Raw genomic sequence first — 26,958 nt, forward strand, 5'->3', positions numbered from 1 at the left:
AAAATCTTGCCAGGTAACATGCATAGCTGCAGACTACATAGGTTAAACCTGCTATATCTGTAGACAACAGCTTGCCACAGATGTGGGGTAGCCATCCATCCCCCCCTCACCAGAGTGGAGGAACTGCCACTGAGCCAGGTGGCTCCTGGCCAACAACAACAACAACTAACACACATCATCATAGAGGCCGGAGCCACCCAGCAAGTTGACATGGAGCGTGCAGGTAACATGGTATAGCTGTAGACTACTGTTACCTGTATTGGTAGAGCATGCTTATGTGAGATGTGTACTGTGTAGTTAGAAGATGTGGTACCTAGTGTTGTGCAATAGTAATTATTAGGAATATAATTTGTAGGCCTGTGACTGTCAACCGTTATACTACTGTAAGACTGCAAACACACAGTAGCAATGCCACAGTTGTTGCCACTGACAAACTGTCTCATATCCTTGTAGGTCCCTCTGGTGTGACAGCAAGGCAGCAGACCCATGCTAGTGAGTGTGTTCTAAATTTAATATTGCTAATTAAATGTGCATGTCATAGGTGAGGTGTAGGCCATGTACATGTAACGCACCTACGCATAATGCATGCTGTGCATGTTTGCTGTGAGACTATGCACATCCCAGTAACATGAGTAGCTGCCTCAAACACATGCAATATACAGAGCATCCCACACAGTTGTGGCAACACTGTAGAGGAAATTGGATAGGCAGAGTCGATACACATGCACACAACATACACAACGTTGTCATCCTAAGTACACGTTAACATGCTACACATGGTGTATTCAGACACCCGCTGTACGGTCACACTCCAGTATCCCAAATGTCATCCACACAGCACACATAATATACCTGATGGGTAGAGGCCTCTCATGTGGCTGTGCAACACTCTTCAACACATAACACATTCATGTTAGGCAATGCCCCCTATTGGGCACCTTACAAACCCATGTAAAACTGGCTGTGAAATGGTAAATGTATCCATGGTACTGCAGTTCCGGTACAGCACGGTATGTGCCGGTCAGGCACACATTAGTAGCCTTGAGAAACCACATGATGCTGCATGATGATGGCTCTTGGTACTACACCCCATCCAGTTACAGTGACCACAGTACTACACATAGCATTAATTGCTATGCACCTTAATGTTGTGTGTGTGCAAACATATGCACCTATACACAATATGCATAGCAATCACCATTTGTACAAAGTGACACATATATGTCTTGTAATGCTATTGAGTGCATAGGTCACATGACACCCACTATGTACGTGTGATGTTTAATGTTGTAGTTGTGTAGTAGCATGCCATGTCATGGTTAGCACTGGCATGTCCACAATATGTCCTACACTCACCATAACCACTGTACAATGGCTATGTTGAGCAATGGTATTCCATCAGGTATACATACACCACTCATCCTGTGTGTATACATAGCATGCTTGGGCTAAACCTGTGTCCACAATTATCTGCTAAAGACACAGATGCTCTAATCAGAAATGGATATCTATGTGACACACAGATACACATCCAGCCACGGTATGTATACCTGTGAGTGATGGTGCACAGGACATTGCAGAGCTTTTAATACTTGCACAGCAATGTTATGTCCATGTACACATTGCATTCCAGGGTGAGGCCAATCACCGAACAACAACATACATGCGTCAAAGCCATGTATACTGTTATTAGCAAGGGCTGTCTACACTCGCACTGCATGCTGTTGAGCAACACACATCCTGCATGCTGACACGTGTGATATAACTGTTTGGCTTGTGATACTGTACCCCACCATCACCCACTATTGAGTATGTTCTGGATTTCTGGTGGTGCGTGTGTGTGTGTGTGTGTGTGTGTGTGTGTGTGTGTGTGTGTGTGTGTGTGTGTGTGTGTGTGTGGGTGTGTCTGTGTGTGTGTGTGTGTGTGTGTGTCTGTTTTAGTGAGAAGTGCATTTGTGTGCATTTGTGTGTATGTGTGCATGTGTGCATGTGTTCATGTGTTCATGTGTTCATGTGTGCATGTGTGCATGTGTGCATGTGTGCTGACAACATGTACAGGTCGTAAAGTGTGTTTCCTGTCTTCCTCTCACAGGTGCTGACTTTGGGCTGGTTCAATGCAGCAGGGAAACTGATGTCACTGAGCAAAATAGTGATAATGATGATAGGTGTGCTGAGGCACAGGCATGTTTGCCAGGGTCTGTCGTTGGGCCACCAATCGACAGTAGACAAGTGTCCACCCCATCCATGCACACAGTCATACTGCCAATACATCCATCACCAATGCCCTTAACTGGTGGACAGCATACAGTCAGCATTGGCCAGGACAGTGTGGTATCTATGGCACATGCATCCCGACACAGCAGCCATACCAAGATGTCTGGAAGGATACCACATAGGCATATGTCCAGGGGTTCTCGTCAGAGCACTGCTGCTCATCATGCCACTGGCATATGTGCCACAGGTCTTACAACCTCATGCATGTTCTAGGCTGTCATGGAGGTACAGGCATGTATGGAACGGTACACCAGACAGGGACTAAGGGCACAGAGGGCACATAACACCACCATAATTGACAGTATCCATGACCTAGCAGGTGACATCTGTCATTACACTGAGGTCACTGATTGATAGACATTGGGGTGAGACATTAGATGTCCTCCGCAATGTCATGTCCATGTGTCAGGACAGTGGGGGACAGTTGAGTTGTTGATGTGGACGTATGCCAGTGACATCAGCAGCTCGCAGTCGCAGCAGATGTCCCTCAAGCCACAGCTGCTCCCGTAGTGCCAGTACCAGCCCCAGCAATGTTGGGGTTGGGCTGTCCATAGAACGTCCTAGAAAACCATGTGCACGTGGCTCTGGACTGTCCCAGCAGTGACCTGGGTCCAGTGTACATCCATCTACCTCTGGGGATAGTACCCAGTCTGGCTTAGTACCTGATAGTGTCAGTAGCAACCCTGCCAGGCACAGGTACCGTATTCATGGCCAGAGACAGTGATCTGTAAAGCCTGGCATGTACAGTCTGTGGCTGTCCCACAAATACCCGTATACAGCAGCCACATGGTGGAACTGTGTGAATGCAGACACACACACACATAAACCAGACACCTAGGGCTAACACATTCCCGCACACATTGCATCAACATTGGCCCATAGCAATATTCTTGCCCCTCACACACACACACACACACACACACACAAATGCACACACACACGCACACACACACACACACACACACACACACACACACACACAAACACACACACACACACACACACACACACACACACACACACACACACACACACATACATGTCGATTGTATGGCTCACTGTAGGCCTCTGGCAAACCAACAACACACTCTGTGCATATGATGAAACCTGTCCCACCTCCTGTCATCTGCAACATTGATGCAGGAAATGGCTAACATGGTGCTGATGCACAGGGTGACATTATAGCAGTATAGCAATGTTAGCATGTTGTCAGCAGTAGAGTGTAATGATATGCTTGAAGGTGTAGCTGAGCAGGCATGATGCATTAAAGCTATGATTGTCAATGTAGTATTGTTTACACCAGGGTTAGTTCCAATAGTGTATTGTCTGACCACGTGCCACTTGGCTGATGTGTGTAGTATTGGCAGCATGTGTTAGAGAGTGGACAGTATGTGTGAGATGTGTGTAGCACAGATTTGCAGGTGTACATTTGTGAACATGGTGGAGGTGCACTGTCTGCATGTACGTGCATAGTGGACAAATGGGCAGGGTGATATGCCCTGTATTACACAGTAACACTCCATAGTTTCTATTGGTGGCCAGTATGCAAAGTACCACACACATTTTGGAACTTGACTACACATGTGTGTATGACATAGTTTGACACTGTGCTGTGGGTGATACTGTTGCTATCTGTCATTGTTTTGCATTCTGGTAGTATACATAACTTCAACAGCCTAACCATAACCAATCGTTAGATGATGTCTTGACAACTGACACACAGACGTAGGACACACAGTAACATTTGGATCCTTCAGGTACTATACTATGCCAGTAACCAGTGGTATTCACCTGCACCCATTATGGAGACCACTCCTGTTTGGCATATAGCTTTCTTAGGTACAAGCAATCACAGTAGGGATATGTCTGTCCACATCTGGTAATGCATACTGTGGCCTATAATGCATTCTCCATATGACACACACATCCTCCACAAGGGTATCATACAGACAGATACCTGTTGTCAAACCCATGCTGTAAAGCTATAAGCCAACCAAAGCATAGTCATCCACTTTTATGGAACATAGTATCCCCACAGTACCACATAGGTAGTAGCCACCAACATGATGAACAGGTACCGATGTGTACATGCAACCAAGTGTTCATGGGTTCATAGGTTTATACTAGGCTATCTGCCCTAAGGCATTTATAAGCCTAGCCCAAAGTTTTGTGGCTTACGCCACCCCTTATATGAAAAAATACTGTACCCATTAGTTTGTTGTGCCTCTGTCCAGCAGTGACACAGAGATGATTCCCGGGGTAAACCTACGATCTCCCATCCACAGGTCAAGATTTCTCTTGAACAGAGCCAGAGAGGTGCTCTGCCTCACATGGACTGGGATTTTATTCCACAGCATAGGGAGTCTCTGAGTGATAAATCTATCCCTCCAGCACGTCCTATTTATATCCATGCTAAGGTTTAAGTCGCTTGCTCTAGTGGTTTTGGTGGATTTGGATTGTTTGAGGTGGAGCATGTCCATTAATTCCGGGTTGGACATGGCCTTGTATGTCAGGCACATGTCACCTCTGAGCAGACGGTATGCGACTGAATAGAGCTGGAGTTTCTTCAATCTGGCAGCATATGACAGATTTTGGAGTCCCTTTATCCTTTTGGTGAGGAACTTTTGTGGTCTCTCCAATTGCTGCAGATGTCAGGTGAGATACATCCCGAATGGGGCATTGTACTCGATCATTGGTCTGATAAGTGAAGAGTACAGGGGAACAATGACCTCACTAGATCTGGATGTGAATCCCTTCATGATCAGGTGGGCAATGTAGAAGGTCTTTCTAACCACTTTAGCAACGTGAGTGTCAAAAGAAAGGCCACTGTCAACCTGGGTCCCCAGGTCCCTTATAACCTCTTCTGTGCTTAGTGGATTGCCACCTATATGGTAGCTTGGGGTTACCTTGTTTTTCCCGAAGGGTATGACTATACATTTTTTGGCGTTTAACTTCAGGCCATGGCTCTGGCACCAGCTATCTGTTTCCGTGAGTCCTTCTGAAGGATATCCGTGTCCGATGCACTTTCCACTATGGCCCAGTTTGCAGTTGTCTGCAAACTTTGTCAAAAGTCCTCCCATGTTGGCCTGTACTTCTGAGAAGTAGATGCGAACAATACGGGGCCAAGGACCGAGCCCTGTGGAACACCACTTGTGACCGGCTTGGAGTCTGACATAGCGCCAGCAACTCTAACCCTGTGGGTTCTGTCCTTAAGCCAGTTTGCAACCCATCTTGTGACATATGGGTTTACATTTAAGCTGGTAAGTGTTTCTACAATACCCGAGTGGGGTATTGTGTGAAAACTTTGCAAGGTCAAGGTAGGCTGTATGGACTGCCTTTCCCTCATCAATGGCCTTGGAGACTGTTTCAAAGAAGTCGACCAAGTTCAAAAGGCATGATCTGCCCTTGACGAAGCCAAACTGGGTCGGGTCCAATGTCTGCAAGTCCCCTATATCTTTGTTTATGAGCTCCATTATGATCCTCTCCATAGCTTTGCAGACTAGACTTGTTAAGCTTATGGGGCGGTAATTACCAGGGTCCGTAGAGGCACCGCCTTTGTGGAGTAGGACCACAGTTGCCATACGCCACTCCTTGGGCACGTATCCTGTGGTAAGGCTGAGATTAAACAGCTGCTTTATGTGCAGGTTTAATTCCTCATTTAGCTCATATAGCACACAGCCGGGAACACCATCCGGTCCCATTGATGCTGTGTTTTTAGCTTTAGAGAGAGCAGCTTTCACCTGCGCATTTGAGATGTCTGGGAGGCTACACTCCGCTGGGATAGTTATCTCTCCTTTAGGGGGGGGGAGAGAGGGGTGAAGTTTGCACTGAACCTGTCTGCCAGTATGTTGGCAATGTCTGTGGGTTCAGTGATTTTTGTATAATTTTGGACTAATTCTGAGCATATCTGGGAGTTTCCACCCAGGTTCCTAACATAGCTGAAAAAGGCCTTATGATTGTCCTTTGCATCCATGGCAATTTTTCTCTCAATATTGGCCTTAGTTGATTTTATGAGTGCTCGTATTTTTTTACTAATAATGATCAGGGGTGACTTCCCTTTTATGGATTTTGTTCTATCATGTAATAGCTTTCTCCTCTTATTGTAAAGTTTGTTAATGGCTGGGGTCCACCAGACTGGACGTTTGCCCTTTGTGGAAAGAGTCTTGGTTTTATTTGGGATTGCCTGATCCATGCAGTCCTGGAGGGGTTCATAGAAGGCATTTGTAAGGGCTTCCACAGCTTGGGTTGTGGTTTCCACTGGCTGAGGGGCCATGAAGGATACCACACCAGTCTTGAGTAGTGTGAAGTTTGCTTTAGAGAAGTTCTTCACTGTGGTCTTTTTTGTTTGGTGTGGGGGCGGGATGTGGATTTCCAGTGAGATTAGTATATGATCAGATCTCACCAATGAGGGATATACTTCCGGTGTGGAGCATTTTGTCTCCATGTTTGTGATAATGAGATCTAGTATATTTTCTCCTCTCATGGGAACAGTGACTAGCTGTTCCCAAGTTGCGTCATCTCTCCTTTGATAATCACATTTCCAAAGGTATTTTGAAATCCCTCGGTGGATCACATAAGCAATAAGGGTTCTGCATGCATATCCACAAAAGTTGTTGTACACCTATAATGAATAGCCATCATTGACAGACTTTTCTGCGTTTGAACAGGTCTGACATATATCTCGGCCATAAACCCTCACTCACACAATTCAATAGAAATCGTAATGAGTGTGTGTGACACGGATGACCTAGGCCAGGGATCACTGCAGTAGCTGGTCTTGTCACAAGCATACAGATATGACCTAAGGTCTGGAAAGCAGCAGTACACTCTGGCAAAGATGACAGATGTGTTCTTGGAGAAAGCAGGGTTCCCACACATGCAATAATTGAGGTAACATGCACGTATATGTGTTTGCCAAACAGCTACCTCATGTGCAATGCATACTGATATGTAATACAGTAGCAAAAGCAAAACTCACAACACATTGACCAACAGTGTCACACACACTCACCAAGTGCAGGATGTAAACCCCTACCTAACTACTTCATGATACTAGAGAAACATGCATTAACATGACACACTATACACATTACTGGGAGGTCTATTTTCCACAGGTATATTTGTAGGATGGTGACATCATCAGACTTGACAAAGATTAGTATACCACTTTTAAGGTGTTTTACTGATCTCCAAAAAGGTTGCTCCTCACCAAGAAGATCACACACGAACACTTGTCAAATGCAGGATTCAAACCCATACCTAATTACTTCATGATACTAGAGGAGTGCATTAACATGATGCGCTATACACATTACTGAGAGTTTGCTTTTCCACAAGTATATTTGTAGGATGGTGACATCCTCAGACTTGACAAAGATAAGTATACCACTTGTAAGGTGTTCTACTACTCTCCAGTAAGGTTGTTCTTCTCCAAGGTAATTACACACAGTTGTCAAATTCAGGATTCAAACCCCTACCTAACTACTTCATGATACTAGAGAAGTACGCATTAACACGTCATGCTATACACATTATTGGAAAGTCTCTTGTCCACAGGTATATTTGTAGGATGGTGACATCATCAGACTATACAAAGTGGGTTACATTAGGTGACATTAGGTGGGCTACATAGAAGGAATGTCTAAACATTTTGGCCATGTGATCATCAAAGGAGAGTTTACTATCTAACTGTGTCCCCAGAGCAATAATGACTTTCTCCGTACATACTGGATTACCACCTATGTGATAATTTGTGTGCACTTTGTTTTACCCAAAGGGGATGACTATACATTCTTTGGCATTCAGCTTGAGGGCATTGTTTTGACACCAGGTATCTGTCTCTGTAAGACACTTCTGGAGGATGTCTATGTCAGCCATAGAGTCGATTATGGACCACAGTTAGCAGTCATCTGCAAACCTGTTCAGCCAAACATCTCCCGTGCTTGCCTGTGCCTCTGAGCAGTATCTACTGAACAGGTGGTGTCCCAGGACCAAGACCTGTGGGATGGCATTTGTGACTGGCTTAGAGTCGGACATGGCACCCGCAACTCTGACATGTGTGTTTCATCTGTGAGCCACTTAGCCACCCATCCTGTTACATAGCTGTTAATGTTCAAGCTGGTACGCTTGTCCATAATGACAGTGTTGGGAATGGTGTAGAAAGTCCTTAGTGAGGTCCAGGTGGGCTGTGTGGACTACTTTCACCTCCATCTATGTCCTTGGTAACTGTTTGTAATTAGTCAACTAGGTTTAGGAGCCAGGGTCTGCCTTTAACAAGGCAAAGTTGTGTAGAGTCCAGTGTCTGGAGGTCTCCAATGTCTCTGTTTATGGGTTCCATGACAATTTGCTCAATAGCTTTGTAGACCAGGCTGAGTAGACATATAGGGCAATGGTTTCCAGGTTCTGTTGTAGCACCCCCTTTCTGAAGCTGGATGACTGTTAGTGTATGCCATACTTTGAGTACATAGCCTGTGGTACACTTGAGTCTGGACAGTGAATGTAGGTGAGGGTGTACATCCTTTTGGGCCTAGTGTAAGACTCAGCCTGGGACACCATCCAGTCCCATTGATGCTGTGTTCTTAGCTTTGGAGATGGCTGTCTTTAGCATGTCCATGATGTCTGTGGCTCTGCATCCTTCTGTGATGGACACAGGCCCTTTTGGGGGAGATGGGGGGTGTTTACACTGAACTTCTCCCCCAGGATGTGGGCAATGAAAGTTGGTTCAGTGTATTTCTTGCCATTTTTCAGTAGCTGACAGCATATTTGGAAGTTGGCACCTACATGTCTGGTATAGCTACCAAAGGCTTTGTGGTTGTTATTCTTACATTCCTTGGCTATTTGTCTTTAGAAACTGTCCTTGGATTATTTTATGAGCGATCATTGTTTCTTCCTAATAATGATCAGTGATGCCTTTCCTTTAGTGAAGTTGGCTCTATCATGTGTTCGTTTCCTCCTTCTGTTGTTTAGAGAATTTATGGGCAGCAACCACCTGATTGTTTTCTTATTTTTGGAGGAGTGCATCTTGGTTTTATTTGTGATGTCTCGTTCCATGCATCCCTGTAGATGCTCATAGGATGCACTTGTAAATGATTTGGCAGATTGTATACCATTATCCTATAGCAAGAGGTCTTTGGAATGTTCCACTTTGGTCTTGGGAAGTGTGCGGTTTGCTTTTGAAAATTTCTTCACAGTGGTTTCATTGACTAGGTGGGGGGTGGGGTGGGATGTGGATGTCCAGTGTGATTACTTTATGATCTGATATTACCAGCGAGGGGTTTATCTCTGTTGTGGAACACTGGTACCCCATGTTGGTGATGATCATGTCCAGTATGTTGTCACCTGTAGTGGGCATGGTTACCAGCTGTTCCAGTGTGTTAGAGTTTTTAAACTCTAGGAAACATTGGGCAAAGGATGTTGTACATGAGTAGTTCTCCCACTCAATGTTTGGGTAGTTGAAATCTCATATAATGATGTTTGATAGGACCTTTATATTTTCCATTTTCTCAGGAATACTGAGTGAGGTTCCTGAGACAAGGTAGGTGATCTGTAGCAGGCTACAATCTGATGAGCAGCTTTGCCCAATGTTAGTTGCACTTGCATGGTCTCCAAGGCCTCATGCTGTGCCATTAACCTGAAGGTGTGGGTATCCATAAGGTAAATGGGTACACCCCTTCCTTTTGTATTTCACTCGTGATTTTGGGTCTGAAGGTCAGAGGGATTGTGACTGTTTTACGTGGAGCATGTCCAACAGCTCTGTGTTTGACATAGCTTTGTATGTTAGGCAGTGAACACCTCTGAGTAGGCGATATGCAAGGGAGTACGGATGGAGCATTTTGAGATGGTCTGTGTATGGCATGTATTTCAGGCCTCTAATGCTCTTTGTGAGGTATTGCTACAGGCTTTCCAGTTGTTGTAGTTGTCTTGTGAGGTACATAGCAAAAGGGGCGCTGTACTCTATTATAGTTCTAGTGAGTGATGATTAGAGGGGAAAAATGTCCTCTTCTATTCTGCATGAGACACATTTTGTGATGAGGTGTGCCACATAGGAGGGTTTCCTGACTACTGTGGGGATGTGATTATCACAGTTGTGTCCACTGTCCACCTGTGACCCAAGATCTCTTGTCACACTTTCAGTGTTAAGTATACTACTGCCTATGTTGTAGTTCTTGGCTACAGAGTTTTTAGCAAAGGGGATGACAATGCACCTTTTGGCATTGAGCTGTGAGGTAGGGTTTGAGGCAGAGTTGGACAATTTGAGAACGAGATTCCTGAACAGAGGCTATAGCCACCAGAAGATAGATGACAGTTTGAAAAACATTTCTGATTTAAGGTTAGATGTAGCTGCACCATATTTTGGACCTCCTCATACTTATGAAAGGGATGGAACAAGTAATGAGCCATCATGTGTTCAAGTTTCTACCTTCTATACTTCAGATTATGCTGATATTAGAGATTTAGTCACTAGACACTGGTCGGTCTTATGTGTGGATAATGATTTAAAGAAAATAGTTGGAGACAAACCACATTTTCTCTTCAGGAATAGACATAATTTGAAAAGAATGCTATGTTATCCTAGACAGAGGCTCGATACTACGGATATTGGGGGTACTAAACCATGTGGGCAATGTAATTATTGCTGTTATATTGACACAAGCACTAGTTTTATACATCCAGATTTATGTAGAGAGTTCATCACACAAATTACTGCTGATTGTAGGACAATTCACTTGGTTTACTTAGCAGTTTGCCAAGTTTGTTCTTCCTTCTATGTAGGAAAAACGAATCGTGCTTTCAAAGAAAGGATACGTGAGCATATATATCACATGAAGAAGAAGTCCCCGCATAATGCTCTAGCCAAACATGTTATCCAGCAAGGGGAAACACATACATTTTTTTTTAAAGCTTTGGAAGTCATCACACCTAGTAAGCGTGGAGGTGACGTTAGGAATCATACAGAATGTCAGGAGAGTAACTGGATAATTACGCTGAGAGCAGACAGGGACTCTGCACTTAATGAAAGAGCCTCTATAAAACCTAAACTTAGGAAACGTAGGAACATCAAATAGGATATGGCTTGACAGAAATAAGTACCAAGATTTAATGTAGGTATATATTTTAAGAAGTATATGTACACAAACTGAAATATATCCACACAAAAATGTTTAGATAGTATATCTCTGTAATATATGTAGAGAGGTCATTTATATTTTATATATTGTTTCATATAATGTGTAATATCTGTCTTTTAAAATTTTGAATTTTAATACATGTATTTTTATAGTTAGATACATGGTTACTTTAAGGTTTGATTAGTAACTGAATGTGATAAGTTAATAAGCTAAGTGGTAGAGTATATATTTTGTATTTGGTATTCTCTGTTATTTATGATCTGAAGAAGCTCTATGAGTGAAAGCGCTAATCTGATGAAAGTTTATTGTTCGACCTGATAATAAATCAACTGTTGGTATACCTGCATCGCTACCATTCTTTTATTTTGGGACTGCTTTTTTACTTAAATATTATATAAACAGTTACGATTAGAATATGACAAAATTAGAAAGAATTTCAGGAATTGTAACTTGAATATGAATGAATGGAAAGCCCTACAAAGTATGAGGGATATTAATGATAAATACATTTTTACACGATCAGATAAAGGTGGTAACTGGGTGTTTTTTCAAAAGTCAATTATGTAACTATAGCTGAGAACTTGCTCACGGATGTTGGGGTATATGAGAAGTTGATGGGCAATCCACCTTTAGAGTACAACAAAAGTTTGTTAGAACTCTTAGAAAGGGGTGAGAGACTGGGCTTTTTTTCAGCGGCTGATATCAAAAAAATTGTATGTTAAGAACCCAAGGGATGCAACACTTTTCATCATTCCAAAAATACATAAGTCTATGGTGAACCCTCTGGGCAGACCTATAGTCTTGGGGAAAGGGTCATATTTGCAAAGCTTGGGTATTTTTTTGGATTACCAACTGAAGGGGTACCTATCCAAGGTAACTTTGCATATCAAGAATACCAAGGAATTATGTGACCTTGTTGGTGGAAAATGTTGGGGGACAAATTTATATTGGACTTGTGTGGATGTAAGAGCTTTGTACACAAGCAATAGGAACATCTGGGGTTTGGAGGTAGTGAAATCTATACTTGGTGAAGGTCCATGGACCAGTTATCTGGTACAACTTTTGAAATTCTTCCTCACACACAATTGTTTTAGTTTTGGTGGACAATATTTTTACTAAAGGAAGGGACAGCAATGGGGGCATCATAGGCCCCAGCATATGTTATTTTGTTTATGAATTTTTTTTGAAAATAGGCATATGTGCAACACTACTTTCTTTATCCACCATGTCATCACATATAAAAGATTTATTGATGACTTGTTTTTTATTTGTGAGGTAGATCCAATGAAATTCAGTGTTTAAATGGAACAGATGAATAAAAATCCATGGGGCCTTGAATTCACTTTTGAAACTAATGATATTAGCAGCCAATTTTTGGATGTTGATTTTTTTGTTTCGGAACAAAGGATACATTTCAGGCCCTTTACTAAGAAGAAAGCTGCCAACAACTTCTTGTTGGCTGAAAGCATGCATCCACCACACCTTTTAACATCACTTCCATATGGGGAATACAAACGTACTTTTAATAATGCATATAATAAATCATCGATTCCGGGAGAAATTTTGAAAGTCAGACAAAACCTATTTAATAAGGGGTATAAACTAGATTGTTTGGATAAAGCTGATAACAAGGTTTTGAGCACATGTGATGTAAGGGACTCAGGTGTTAGAAGAACAGTCACAGGAGGACTTAAAAAGGATGATGAAGGGAATAGGATATTTTTTGTTTTTAAATTTTCTCCCTTAACGATGATGCTTAAAAAACTAGTGGACATGTTTTGGCCCATCGTATGTGAGGATGAGAGTATAGGACATTTGTTCCCAGACAGAGTGGTTTTCTCTTACAGCAGGTTCCTTAATTTAAAGGAACTGCTAAATTTAATGAGACCTTCGTTGAGAAGTGGTTGGAGGGGAAGCTCTGCATGTGGTAGATGTAAGGTCTGCAGTAGGTTAAAAAACTTGAATGGAACCAAGATAAATAATGTTAGATACACAGTGAGGGACCATTTTACCTGTAGGTAATGTGGGGTGGTTTACATCCTCAATTGTGGGTGCATCTTGGCAAAACCTTTTTATACACAGGGGGAGGATTTTTTGAATAAACTTAATAATTTGGAGGTTAAATTTATTATTAATTTTAACACACTTCATCCCAAAGGCTTAAATCAGGAACTCAATATGAATTAAATGTATTCAATAGAGCTCTTTGGTTTTATATAAGCATTTGCAAGACTCTGTTGGTTTGTCTTTTTGTCCTTCTTTTTAATTTTTGTATTTATTTCAGATCAAGTTTGTATATTCTTACTTTAAATTGATCTAATGAAACAAATTTAATTGGTTAATAATGTTACTAACACACACAATCAATGTCAGTAGTGTTATTTAAAGTTATTGTATTGGTGTTGAACTTTATTCCCATTGAAGACACATTTGCCGAGGTACTAGGAAGCACCAATAAATTTTTCACTTTGGTTTAGCGGAGTGTGTCTTGGCAGTATATTTTTTGTTTATTTTGTTCTATTAGTGTTTTTGATGAGTATTAAGTCCAGGTTACATTTTTGAACAACAGCTGTGTTAAGCCTGTTATATATCCCTAACATCAGCAAAGGTTATCCCAAATGCTAACATTACATTCCTTACCCTTTGATTATTTGTTAATGCTGCAAAGTATTCAGTAGTTGCACATCTTTTCATCCTTAGCAGGTTTGTCCTTCATTTTTTTTTGGGTGTGGGGGGGTCACTCTCAAGTTATGTATTACATGTGCATATTCCTATGGATTAGTAAGTTAATTTATGTTACTGATGCGTACATATATTCATATTTGTTTTTTTGCCAGTCACTTTGCTTCTTTTGCTGAAACATATATTTGTGTTTGTTATTTTTCATCCTGTGCTGGAATATGGCTCAAAAAAAAATCTGGGCCATATAATCCTGCATTTTCAATATCTAAGAATGAGGTCTTAGTTCTGGCACTCCATCGACATGGATCACGCACATTAGAGAAAGTCTTAGCTGACCAGCCCTTCCATGAATGTATTTGGCAGCAAGTGGTGAATGATATCAAGCTATAATTGGCCATGATTGTGAGTACAAACAAATCAGACACCAGACAAGTGACATGATCACAAAGACAAAGAAAAGAGCTATTGCTATAGCATTGTAGGAAAGGGCTACTGGTGGTTTTCCTGGTACTGAAACACTACTCACTAAGTTACAAGAGTTCCTGTCCACTGAAAGAGATCTGGACAGCTCATCATGGAATTCTTGTTAGTGCTTGACATAGCTGTTGTGGAGGACAATCAAAGGGTGTCTGCTGGCAAAGCTCCAGGTATGCCATGAAGTACCTTTTATTTATCTATCTATTTATATATAGCTATATCTATACCTATATATGTGTATGTGTATATATATATATATATATATATATATATATATATATATCCAGAGAGAGAGAGAGAGATAAAGAGGGGTGTAGAGAGTGGGATAGAGACAGATAAGGAGGAGACAGAGGGAAAAGAGAGAGAGGGAGAGGACAGAGCTATGAGTGTATAATGTCATTATTTATATGCGTAAGTAGGTGATTTTTTTTCTTTAGTGTGTCATCTTCATTGAAATGCTTATCATCCCTCTTTCCATCACCATTCTGTCTGTCTAGGCATATCTGGTACTGAGGTTCCACGATGACCTGCATATAGTATGGCGATAAATTTTTTACTTGCATTACCATATAGAATATAGTCTATCTGAATTCCTTTTTTTAATTATAGTGCATCTCTCAATGATTAACTCAGGTTTATGTAGCATTAGTCTGATAATTTTTTCTTGCATTTGTCTAATTGTGTTTTGTTACTTGTTAGCAAAGGTGCACTGCCAATTTGGAAATCCTACCACCTGATGTTGGATCTGATGATGATGATGGCTGTGATGAAGATGCACAGCCTGGGGATGCAGAGCTTACATCTGACACTGAGTTTGTGGATCCTACATCTTCTGCCCAGAATTTGGATACAGTCCATGTATGTGTGCATACTCATGACACAGAGCTATCAGAGATGAGGAGGACACAGCTGATCAACATGGCATGGTTATTCCAGTTGCAGAACTTGCAGAGCCTCACCTAGTCTCCCCCTAGCCATTATGAGGGTGAAGTGTCAAACAGTGGTGTTGGACGATGTGCTCAGAGGAGACCTGCTCCCTCCACATGATGGTGTGTCAATTGGTGCCACACATCATATGTGCTGGGTCATCAGAGAGGCACAGGCACATTCTACCAAAGCCCCGGAAGAGATAGTTGGAATATAGAATGCTGCGCATTTTGACAAGTGAGACTCCATGAACCATATGGTTGATTCCTTGGACCTGATGAATGATACTCTAGATTGATCATTATCTGTAATGGAATATCTGCTGGAGGAAGGTCATCCATGTTCCCTGAGTGCCACTAGATCATCAATTGTTAGTTAATATGGTCATGCAAGATCCTCCTTCTGTAGTGGCATTACTTCTACTGATCCATCAGTGATTGAGATGTCCACACCCAGCTGTGGCCATGGTCATAGACATAATTGTATCGAGAGTTCTTCCAGTAAACATCATTCATGTTTGATTGTGTTCCAGTAGACTCACACATGCTAAAAACTACACACACACACACACACACACACACACACATATGTAAACATTACAATTGAATGATTTATATCTGTTGCTAAAGGTCCTGACAATGGATTACAGCTAACATGATTTCTCACTCATAAACACTCACTTCTTTGGCATCAGGCTTGCCCTCTTGTAACACCACCAAGTCAAGAGATAATGACTGTACCCTGCCCTTTGCACATTCCTTTTTGACTTAGGGTTGCCTATTCCTGATAGCACAGAGGTTAGGTAATGCTTGCATAGGAAGATGATTGCTTTAATCAAAATTATATACTTTTTTTTCATGATGATGTTTCCAAAAGTGATTTTGTTATGCATTTCTTGATCTTGATCTTCATTTTATTTTTATTGTATGCTTAGTTATACAATACTATGATTTAGTAATTATTGCTTGCTTATACACTTGAGCAAATTATGCTAAAATTGCCCTGGTCACTGTTGGGGTTTATACCTTGGATGACTTTAATGCATGACGCACAATATTGGACAGATTAATATTTATGTTGCATATATCAGTCATGATTTACTGGTGACATTCCTGTACAGTTGAGCAATGTTTTTATCCTAGTGAAGGACTATATTTTTATTTAAGGGTAATATAATAATAATATATAATATATATATATAATATATATATATATATATATATATATATATATATATATATATATATATATATATATATAATATGTAATATATAAGGGTCATTTATGTTTTCTTTACAGATTCATCAATAAACTTGGTTGATGTATTTGGTACAAGTTGTGTCTTCTGTGGTTGGTTCTGTCTGATACTTAAAGAATGCAACCATAAAAGCTGATGACTTTGCATGCATCACTGTTATTGTTTGTATATGTTTAGTTTCTTAGGATTTTGTGACACCCCCTATCTTGGGCAGTAATCAAGGAGTCTTAATCCTCACCACTGACACTGGAGGGGACATTCACTTGGAACAAAAATATTTACCCACAGTATATCCAGATGCAGCTCTCTGCATCAAGCACAATTTCCCTTAACAGCACACAGGGAACACACTCCATCCTGGTTCTGGATTTCTCTCTCTCCTTCCAGGTCCACATCAAGACTTCCTATTGGCACAGTTGTAGACTAGAGTCCTCAGGTGAGTGACCAAGCCAAGTTCTCCACCACTCTCTCTGTTAAACCAGTGTTCTGTGTCCTTGCTCCAAGCAGCTGACACACACACACAATCTTTGAGATTTGATTTTTACACACACACACACACACACACACACACACACACACACACACACACACACACACCTGGGAAAGGCTGGCACAGATTTACTAGCTATGCCCCCTTTTGCTCAGACTATAAGGTAGTTACACTGCCATCAGACTCTCCAAAGCCAGCTACTCTAAGGTTTGTACAAGGGGACCCAATTATACTGAGTGAAATTAATATTAATACAAATGATAATGATTGACCAATGCAATAAAGCTTTCAGGAGTGGCCAAATAGTCACCAAATAGATATGAGTATTCTCAAAGGTTAAAATATTCTCTAAAGGACCAGCCACAATGAGTTTAAATATATTTAATAATAAATAATAAAACAACAAGAAAATATAGAATATCTATTTACCATAAATACTAAATAATAAAACAACATGAAAATATAGAATATCTATTTACCATAAACACCAGAGTTTCAGCCACAGGAAATATTAAAATAACACAGAATAATAGATTCACACAGATACAGAAAAACAGTGCTTAACTGATCTCACTATATTTTCCTGACTGATCTAAAGAATTACTGCTCCCTGGTCACTTACTAGAGCAAGGCAAGATGAAGAAAGCGAGTGGTCTTCCTCCTTTGTCAGGTTCAAAAAACAGACTGCCCTGAGACTTCAGTCTCATCTAGTATTAAAACATCATTTTTGCCTTGGATTATAGAATGACATCACACACATCTGGTAATCTGAATTCTGGTTCCCATACTACCCTGGTTACTAGAAAGTGAACCAGAATCTCACACCTAAGTATTACCATACAGACAGACAGAGCTTTCCTAAGATGCATTATAGCACTTAGAAGCCATAAAACTATTTCAACACTTCCACCCTTCCAGGGTAGCAATTAGTTCACTGCTATGGACAATACAACAAGGATTCCTAATCCTTGTTTTCACAGACATTTTGTCTGCAGCTGCAATCAGAACTGCAAGATACAATCTTTATGTCCTACAAGTAATTTAATTTCAAACTATTTTTCAAAGATAGCTGGACTGAGATTAACCTCTTCTCTTCCAGTATTCTCTGCCACAGTATATTAATATCAGTAGTTATAATACAGTCTGATATACAAGTGTATTTTTTTTCTGTCTAGCAGGACACACTGTTGGCACATTTTTAACACAAAGCAGCTTTACAAGTATATTTTTCAAAACAACCATCTGTACAAAGCAGTTTGATATACAAATGACATATAATTCTGTACAAAACTCCAGCTAGCTATGCTGGGCATATGTTGCACATCTACTGCCCTACCTCTCCTGGCATAGCTGGCAGTACCTCAGATTGTCACAGATTTAAGTTACGTATTGAGCGTGTATGCTGTCTTCTGCCTCTTAGCTAAAGCCATAGCACATTGTGCATGCCTACATCTGTCTCAATCATCTATGGCTGCAGGTTCAGCATATATCCACATACTGAATGTAGAAGAGTGGTAGAAACCAATTCTTTAGCGAAACATATAAAAATGTTTGGTGTCTAACATCAGTTTGTTTTACAGTAATTGATACTTTGACTCTGAATATTAGGTGAGGCGATGCTTTAAATAGGCTAGACATTAAAGAATATGAATGGATTGTCTGTATGCAGGAGGACAAATTTCCTGGAATAAATAAACAAGTTAGCTTAAAACCAATCTTAAAACTTAAACAGCAAGTAATTAAATAAGATTGATTGTGCAAGCATTTCACTTATATAATAAGATAGGTTGTGTCATGTGATTATTTGAAATTAGTATAAAATGATGACTGTTTGTATGTTTTTTATAACACTGAAGAAGGGTGTTTTAGTCTGAAAGCTTTGTTGTTTTAGAATAAATTTGTTTCATACATTGTGAAGTATGCTTTTTACTTTAATGCAGGATTTACCCATGGTTGGCTTTTTTTGGTCACTCGGGCTTCACCCTTGTTACCAAACCACACCACCTGTGGGTAAGTCCATCATTGACCACGCTCAGTCGTGGGTTATTCCTTAATTATCTCTTACATGTTGTAACACTGCATTTAGCAAGCAATGTGATATTCTGGAGGCTGAGGCCTGTGACATCACTAAAATATCTCCTGTCGGCCTTTGAAAATCATCTGTAGCTACTATATGTAATAGTGCACATACCTTAGTTTCCACTGGAATGAGTTCTCCATGATTTCCCTGGGACCTTAGGTGAGGGTACAGAGATTGCATTTCTCCTCCAAAGTATCCCTGTCCATCCTGCAGCACTCAACAGTTTTTGTCCCATGAAGTCCACAATAAGTCAAACTCTAGATTCTTATCCTTCTAGGCTGAGGTCTGGCAGTAGCATTGTGTATGAAAGCCTATTGCACATACAGGTCAATGATAGCAGCAGTAACCCTAACATTTTCTTAAGAGTGTTTGTGACTGTATTCCAAAGAGTACTGGAATTATGTCCAAAAGGGAGCATGGCATGTATATGATCCTTTTGTACAGTCCTGAGTCACTTTGCCATGATGGATTACTTCATTAGCATGTATTTCACCCATTTATGCTTTCATTAGCATATTTCTTTCTTTATTTGTTTATTTATTTATTTGACATTTGTTAACTGGGTTGGTCCAGCTGAGCTAGAAGCCTATTTTCAGAGGAGAGCCTAGGAGAAAAGCTCCAGGATAATTACATACATAAATTCATAGTAACATAGAATTATAAATTCTGAAGTTTTACATAGTAGTTAGAGTGAAAAGTACAACTAGGAGTGTACAAAACAAAAAGAATGAGCACACAAATACAGTTTCAAAAATATTACGGTTGAAAGAAAGTGGCATCTTTGAATATGTACAGTATGTATTTACAAATGAGTCAAGGAAAGTAAAATATAGGATCAAAGGATCATAGGAGGCTACTAGGCTATTGGCCCTGAGGGCCTTATAAGCCTAGCCAAGAGTTTAGCTCATGTTTGGCTAAATCAGCACCCAATCCACCTGTCCACCAGGGACAGGAATGGAATCCCAGGGGTATATTTTCTGTTTCCCATACAGTCATCCAGGTTGTGCTTAAAAGGGGTAAAGAGGTACCCTGCTTGATGTGGAGAGGGAGTCTCTGGGACACAAATCTGTCCTGCCAACAAGCCTTGCTGATGTCACAGACTAGGTTGAGGCTATGCATGCAGGTTACTCAAGTGGAATGTGACTTGTGGATATGCAGCAGTCCCATCAAGGTGGGGGTCCGTGAATGCCTTGTATGCCAGACAGAGGTCTCCTCTGAGGAGTCTGTATGAAACCAAGTAGAGGGATAGGGCTTTTAGCCTATCTGTGTATGGTAGATGTTTGAGGCCCTGGATTCTCCTGGTGAGGAAACTCTGTGGTCTTGCCAGCTGCTACATGTGCTTTGCGAGGTACATACCAAAAGGGGCATTGTACTCAAAAATGGGCCTTATAAGGGAAGAATACAGAGATGTTATGACCTCTTTGTCCCTGGATGAGATACCCTTACTTATGAGGTGGGCCATGTAGAAGGCTTTCCGTAAATGGAAGCAACATGGTGGTCAAAAGTCAGGTTGCTATCAACCTGGGTACCCAAATCCCTCACGACTGACTGAGTGCTTAGGACGTTGTTATTAATGTGATAATTTGTGGGGATGTCACTCCCCCCAAATGGGATGATGATACATTTTTTGATAGGAGGTGAGTTGAATGACATGAGGTAAGGATGAATATTCTGAGATTTACCCTTGTTTTGAAGACAGGTGCAAAGTGCAGAGCTGTTTAATAAATATCAAAAAGTGTGCATGTCGCTGCTCAATGCACATATAAATGCTTAGTTCAAACTGTAGAATCTGGGCTAAAGTACAAGCCAAATGTGTACCTGATATCTCAGTTTGACACTTTGACACTCTGTTCTCTCAGTGATTTATTGCATTTGCATTTTTTTTTGCCATAAAGGAACATACTTATTCCATCTGTTCCATTTCAGTTCATAAAATTAAATAACCTTTAACATTTACACAATAACTGTATTTGTGCAGCCTTTAGATCATTAACTCGGAGCTGCTCAATGCTTGATGACTCTGCCTCTGTTTGTGATAGATGCACACCAGATTTGACAAATTACCAGCCCCAACTAGGATAAGAACATTTTGTATTAATACTGAGTTATTGTGATAGCTCTGCACTTTTTTTGTAGTTTGTTGTGCTCTTGCTGGAAATTGCTTTGATTTAATTCTAGTGTGAATGGAAAAGAAACTAATTATTTCTAAGCCTCCAACTGCCATAGAACCTTAAAGTGAGTTATTTTGCTGTTAGCCAGTAAAATAATTTTAACTTTTATGCACTGTTATAATTTAACTGCATTTGCACAGCACAGCTCATCAAACAGCCATGTTTAGGAATACACTATATACATTCAGGCACTTAGTACCTTAACCTAATTGATATAACCTACTCCATAAATTCCCAATGTACTTAACATTTAAATAGTTGTGTGAAGAGCCTCGATTTTGTGCTGAGGCATGTTGTTTTTCTTGCACAGACATAGATTATTTTAGACAGATAGCACTCCATTAGGTCAACTCTAACCTCAGTTACTGTTAATCCCTGTAGCCCACATTAGCAGCCATCTGAACCCAAGGACTTGCACTTTCTAGCTATCTCTGTAGTGAACTTGATTGAAGTGGGCATCTTGAGACAGTATAGCAATTGTCCCATATTTAATGACAACCATGTACAACATAAACAAACTTACACATTGTCTGAGAGGTGTAATTATATAATGCTCACTTATTGGAGGCAAAACTCACGCATGAACACAGTATAAATAAGCCATTTGTCAGTAACACACAGCATCACATTAAACCTATCACCCAGATCAAGCTAAACACATAGACCTACATGTACTGATGCTCTTCAAAGTGACCTACCTAATCCACAGAGAACTCCTAAATGTAGCCTAAGAAATGAGCACCCTCAGTAGCTTCACAAAGACACAACACGGACAGCACCCACCATGAAACATACACCAGAGTCACAGTGTCTCATTTCAAAAGGGTATAAGGCAAACTGCCACACATCTAATATCCTAATCATAGGTGACTGTATAGTGAGACACATCAATTCTCCATTTACCATGATGTGCAATGAGAAGGTTATAGTCAGTTGTCTCTCAGGTGGTAGGATTCTTTACATCACACATGGACTCAAGCCTTGCACTAGAAGTAGACATATGACACAGTCATAGCACACATAGGTGTAAACTGCTTGAGATGTACCTCCCAGGACTACATGAAGAGAGACATGGAGCTCTCTGAATATGTGTCGGAGGCTGGTACAAACCTAGCCTTGAGTAGCATTTTGCCATCAGCAAGAATGATACTGCAATGCAAACATAAGATTATTGATGTTAACAATTAGCTTAACTGCTGATATCATTTAAAGTGGGTCCAATATATAATTGGTCTGGGAGGAGATGGTAGACACTCTTAACTGCTCTGCTAGCGATGGCATGCACCTATTCCCCTCAAGGCTTCTGTATATCGGCTAAAATCTTGTCTACCCCCAATAGTGCCTTTTTTAGGCATTGTCAGTCCTTAAAAGCTTCCGGTATAACAAAACAGAATTCATATAACAAAAAGGTATTGCTGCATAGCCCCAGGATCCTTAATAAAAAAGTCCACTCTGTACAATTTTCCTTATGCTGGTAAACAATGATATATGCATTGTTATGAAGACCTGTTTAAAGACCAGTGACACCACCCCATCAGTGCAGGGTTTCGATACCTACCACTTGTTCACCAATATGTGACAGCTCTGTTCTCTACCAACTGCAACTTTGTCCCTTGTCAAATAGGAGCACAAATCAGTCATATTCACCATAAGACTGAAACTGGAAGTATTGTCCAATACCTTGGTATTTCAATTTACTGAAATCTCCTGAAACTGAGTGATGACCTAATTAAATTCAACAACCCCTTCAAATATGATGAGCCAACTGCTTAGTTTATGCAGAATCATTTGCCACTAAATTATATGCACATGTGAATAGCAGCAAAGATGCAGCTACTCCCTCTGAAGTATATACAATGCCAAATTTAAAAATAAACCCCTATCATAGATCCCAAATATAAACAGACTATAATAAAAGAAATAAAATGCACATACAAATAAATGCAACTTTCAAGATGCAAAAAAGCTCTCATTAAACTTAATAGGGAAATTCTGACTCAGATCAAATCACCTAAAGCCAGGTAGGAGGTAAAAATAGCCAACCAGGTAAAGAACTACTACACATCATTCTTTAACTATGTTAGAAACCTCATAAAATGTCCATTGCTGTGCAGACCTAATGGAAAATGATAGAACATGTTCAGACTCAGGGGACATAGTCAATTTACAAAATAAATTTAGCTCGAACTTCAGCCTTCTCTCACATTGTACATTCACAGAACACATACCCACATCTTCACCCACCAGATCTCCCATGAACAAGTCCTAAAGATACTATCTAAGGCCACAAACACTGTTTAAATGGAAAAGAGTTACATAGTGGGCTGCTTACTGGCAAGTGTGAAACAGGAACTGTCAGACCCCCTACAGAGGCTATTCAGTATCAGCCTCCAAACAGGCTATGTTCCAGATGAATGGAGCACAGCAGCTGTCTTCTCTTTGCACAAAGGCAGGGCATCAGCAGATCTGGGAAATTATAGAGCCATATGTATGACCAATCTCATTTATATGGTTAAAGAAAGGATCATTATGGGACTAATAAATCAGGACATATGTAACTTTCAAAGTCTCTTCCCAAGCCACTTCAGATATGTCACTGGAAGATTCTGTCTACTTAACCTGGTTGACTACTTTGAGAAGGTTATTGAAGCAATAGATAAGGGAAAATCCATGCACAACACATATCTAGACCTCACAAAGGCATGTTGTGCAATCCCACACTCAAGTATCCTAGATAAACTATCCCAGCAAAATGTTACCCTTATGTAATTTGTTGAGTAGCAAATCGGTTCACACATAGAACATAGGAAATTACGGTTGGTGGCTCTACCTTCCACAAAGTCCCGTCATTAGTGCAGTGCCCTAGGTTCAGTCATTGGCTCATTCCTTTTTGACATTTACTTCTTGGAGGTCAAAGTTAATGTTAAGGGTTTATTGGTGATCAAGTCTTCAGATGCCTGTAAACTTAGTGCCATCATAAACTCCCCAGAGGATACCAAGGACCTCAAAGAGGACCTTTACCAAACAAGTGTCAAATCATGGACTAAAACTAAATGCCAAGAAATGTATAATAGCATCCTTCAGCAAGCATGGAGTCCCTTACAACTATCAGACTGAAAACACATCCCTGAAAATTGATCCAGTTTTTAGGAAGCTGTGAAACTGTATTAATGAACTTTCCTTTGATCACCATGTTTCCACTACTGCAAGAAAGTCCCTTTTCATTGTGTAGCTTATTACTAATAATACTAGATATGTGAGCATGCCCTGTATTCTGCACTCATTGGGATGATCATTAAGTATAATGCCCTGTTTTGTATGCACCTGTCCAAACACATGACACAAGTTGAATATTTACAACTTTCTTACTAAGAAATTCAAAGACCTAAATCATAAAAACTATGCAGATCATCTCAAAAACCTTTTTCCCTCTTTTCAGTATCATACAGGCTACCGAGGGATGATCTCTGCCTTGCTTACAGAGCCTCAGAAGACCCTGTCTTGTCAGATCTACTACACATTTGCAAGTCCAGTGGTGGCATACACACTTGCTTAAGAGACTTCAGTCTCTTTTGTGACATAAATAGAACATGTTTGAAGACTAGATATGCATCACAGAGAATACCATTTTTATGGAATTGTCTTCTTTTCTACATAATGAGAAGTATTAATTTTACCAAATTCAGATATATTCTGGGTGAATGGATAGGTTACCACAAATTCATGCCTGGTTTAGTACCTTTGTTCCTCTTGGAGGGAGAAGGGCAGCATTAAAATGATATGTCCATCTCTGCTCTGGGTCATTTATACTTAAAATATAAGGGCTAAAAACTCATGGAAATTTAGGGCTAGACTTGTAAAGATTCTCACAGATAAATAGCCTAGTAAATCCTTATACATGTAAAAATGTAGGACTTTGCTATTAATGCTCTAAAACCTGCTAGCAGTCAAAGAGGTGTGACATTCTTGACCTCTGCTAAGCGAAAAAGCAATTGTGTGATGATCAGAGTCAAAGAAAATTTAAATGTGAGTAACATTATTTCCACTGATCACATACAGTTGTATTTTGGCTTACTTGTACAGTAAACATAATTTTCTGACATTAAACAGTTTCGCCATGGCAGCATTGAATACTGCAAACTTTATACCATGATTAAGCTACTCTGAAACAAATACCTCTCAACATGTTAGCACAAGAAATCTCAACAAAGCCTGACAAAATGGGGATAGATTTTAAATATTGCTTTTATAAACTTAGAAAGTTGCTAGAGTAATAGGTGTTATGTTAATGTACATTTTCTGAAGGATATGAAATCTGAAACTCTGTCATTATGTAGTGACTAATCTTCAGATAATCCCAATGATTTGCCAGAAAAACCACAAATTTTATGAGGAATAAACCAAAAGTATGAGGTAAAAATCTGGGCATTCTGTGAAAATCTGGACAGTTGAGAGGCATGGCCCCATGTGATCTGCAAGCAATACGACCAGCTCTGCAAACATGAAGCAGAAAACATGAGAGTCCTGCTGCAGGTGATTATGAGATAAACCTCCTCAAAGTGCAGCTGACAACTCAAGTAACCTCTTCATATTTTTTTCTGGAATCATGTGCATGAAGTGTTGTGTCAGTGAATGCTGCTAAAATATCTTGTTTTCACAGAAGAACCTTTCTGTAAAACAAAATCCAACTGTTTATTCTTGCATCCTTGACAGTCTAGTGAATATAACTTGTTTCCTAGTCATTTTGGTGTTAAATATGAATACACAAACATACACTGTAGCTGTTTATAATCCTGGGTTTCAAGAAAGTAACTCAAGACTCCCTTCTTAATTCATTAGAAAAGAGAAAAAAAAAGATAAAGAAAACCACTGTAAAACATCTGCAAGTGAAGCATATAGAAAGAAAGGTCTTACAATATTAGTAACATATTGTGTTGTCAGCTTTTGTTATCACAACTTTAAACATTAGAAAGACTAAAGATTTTTTTCCATATAAGTGTTTTTTTTTGTATTTGTATAGCTGCATATTATGAGATAGGTTTTGTATTCCATACTTAACTGCAGATAAAATAATTTTGTGTCATTGGGGAACTAATTGCTAGACTGAAAGCACAGACTGAGGATTCATGGGAAAGGTACAGGTGTTTGTTTTTTTTTTAAATACCACTAATACCACTGGCTCTTGAACTTGCATTGATCTTAAAGGTCAATAATAAAAGTACCCTGAAGATCAATGTCAGCATAGCGTAGCTTTAGGTAGAACTTCAAAGTGAAATTAAGCAGCCTGTGAAATCTTTAATACTGAATACCATGGAGCTTGCCATTTCCAAATACCCATTACTGACTACTGTCTGACTGTAGAGGACTGATGCTACTCATTATTTGTCATGCCTTCACAATGCACAACAAACAGAATTAGAGAGAAGTACTTCTTTTCTGAGAACACTGGTAAGCCCTACTTCATGGTTAGT

This window comes from Protopterus annectens, chromosome 3.part1, assembly GCF_019279795.1.
Source record: "Protopterus annectens isolate FY-2018-M chromosome 3.part1, PAN1.0, whole genome shotgun sequence".
Taxonomy (NCBI): domain Eukaryota; kingdom Metazoa; phylum Chordata; order Ceratodontiformes; family Protopteridae; genus Protopterus; species Protopterus annectens.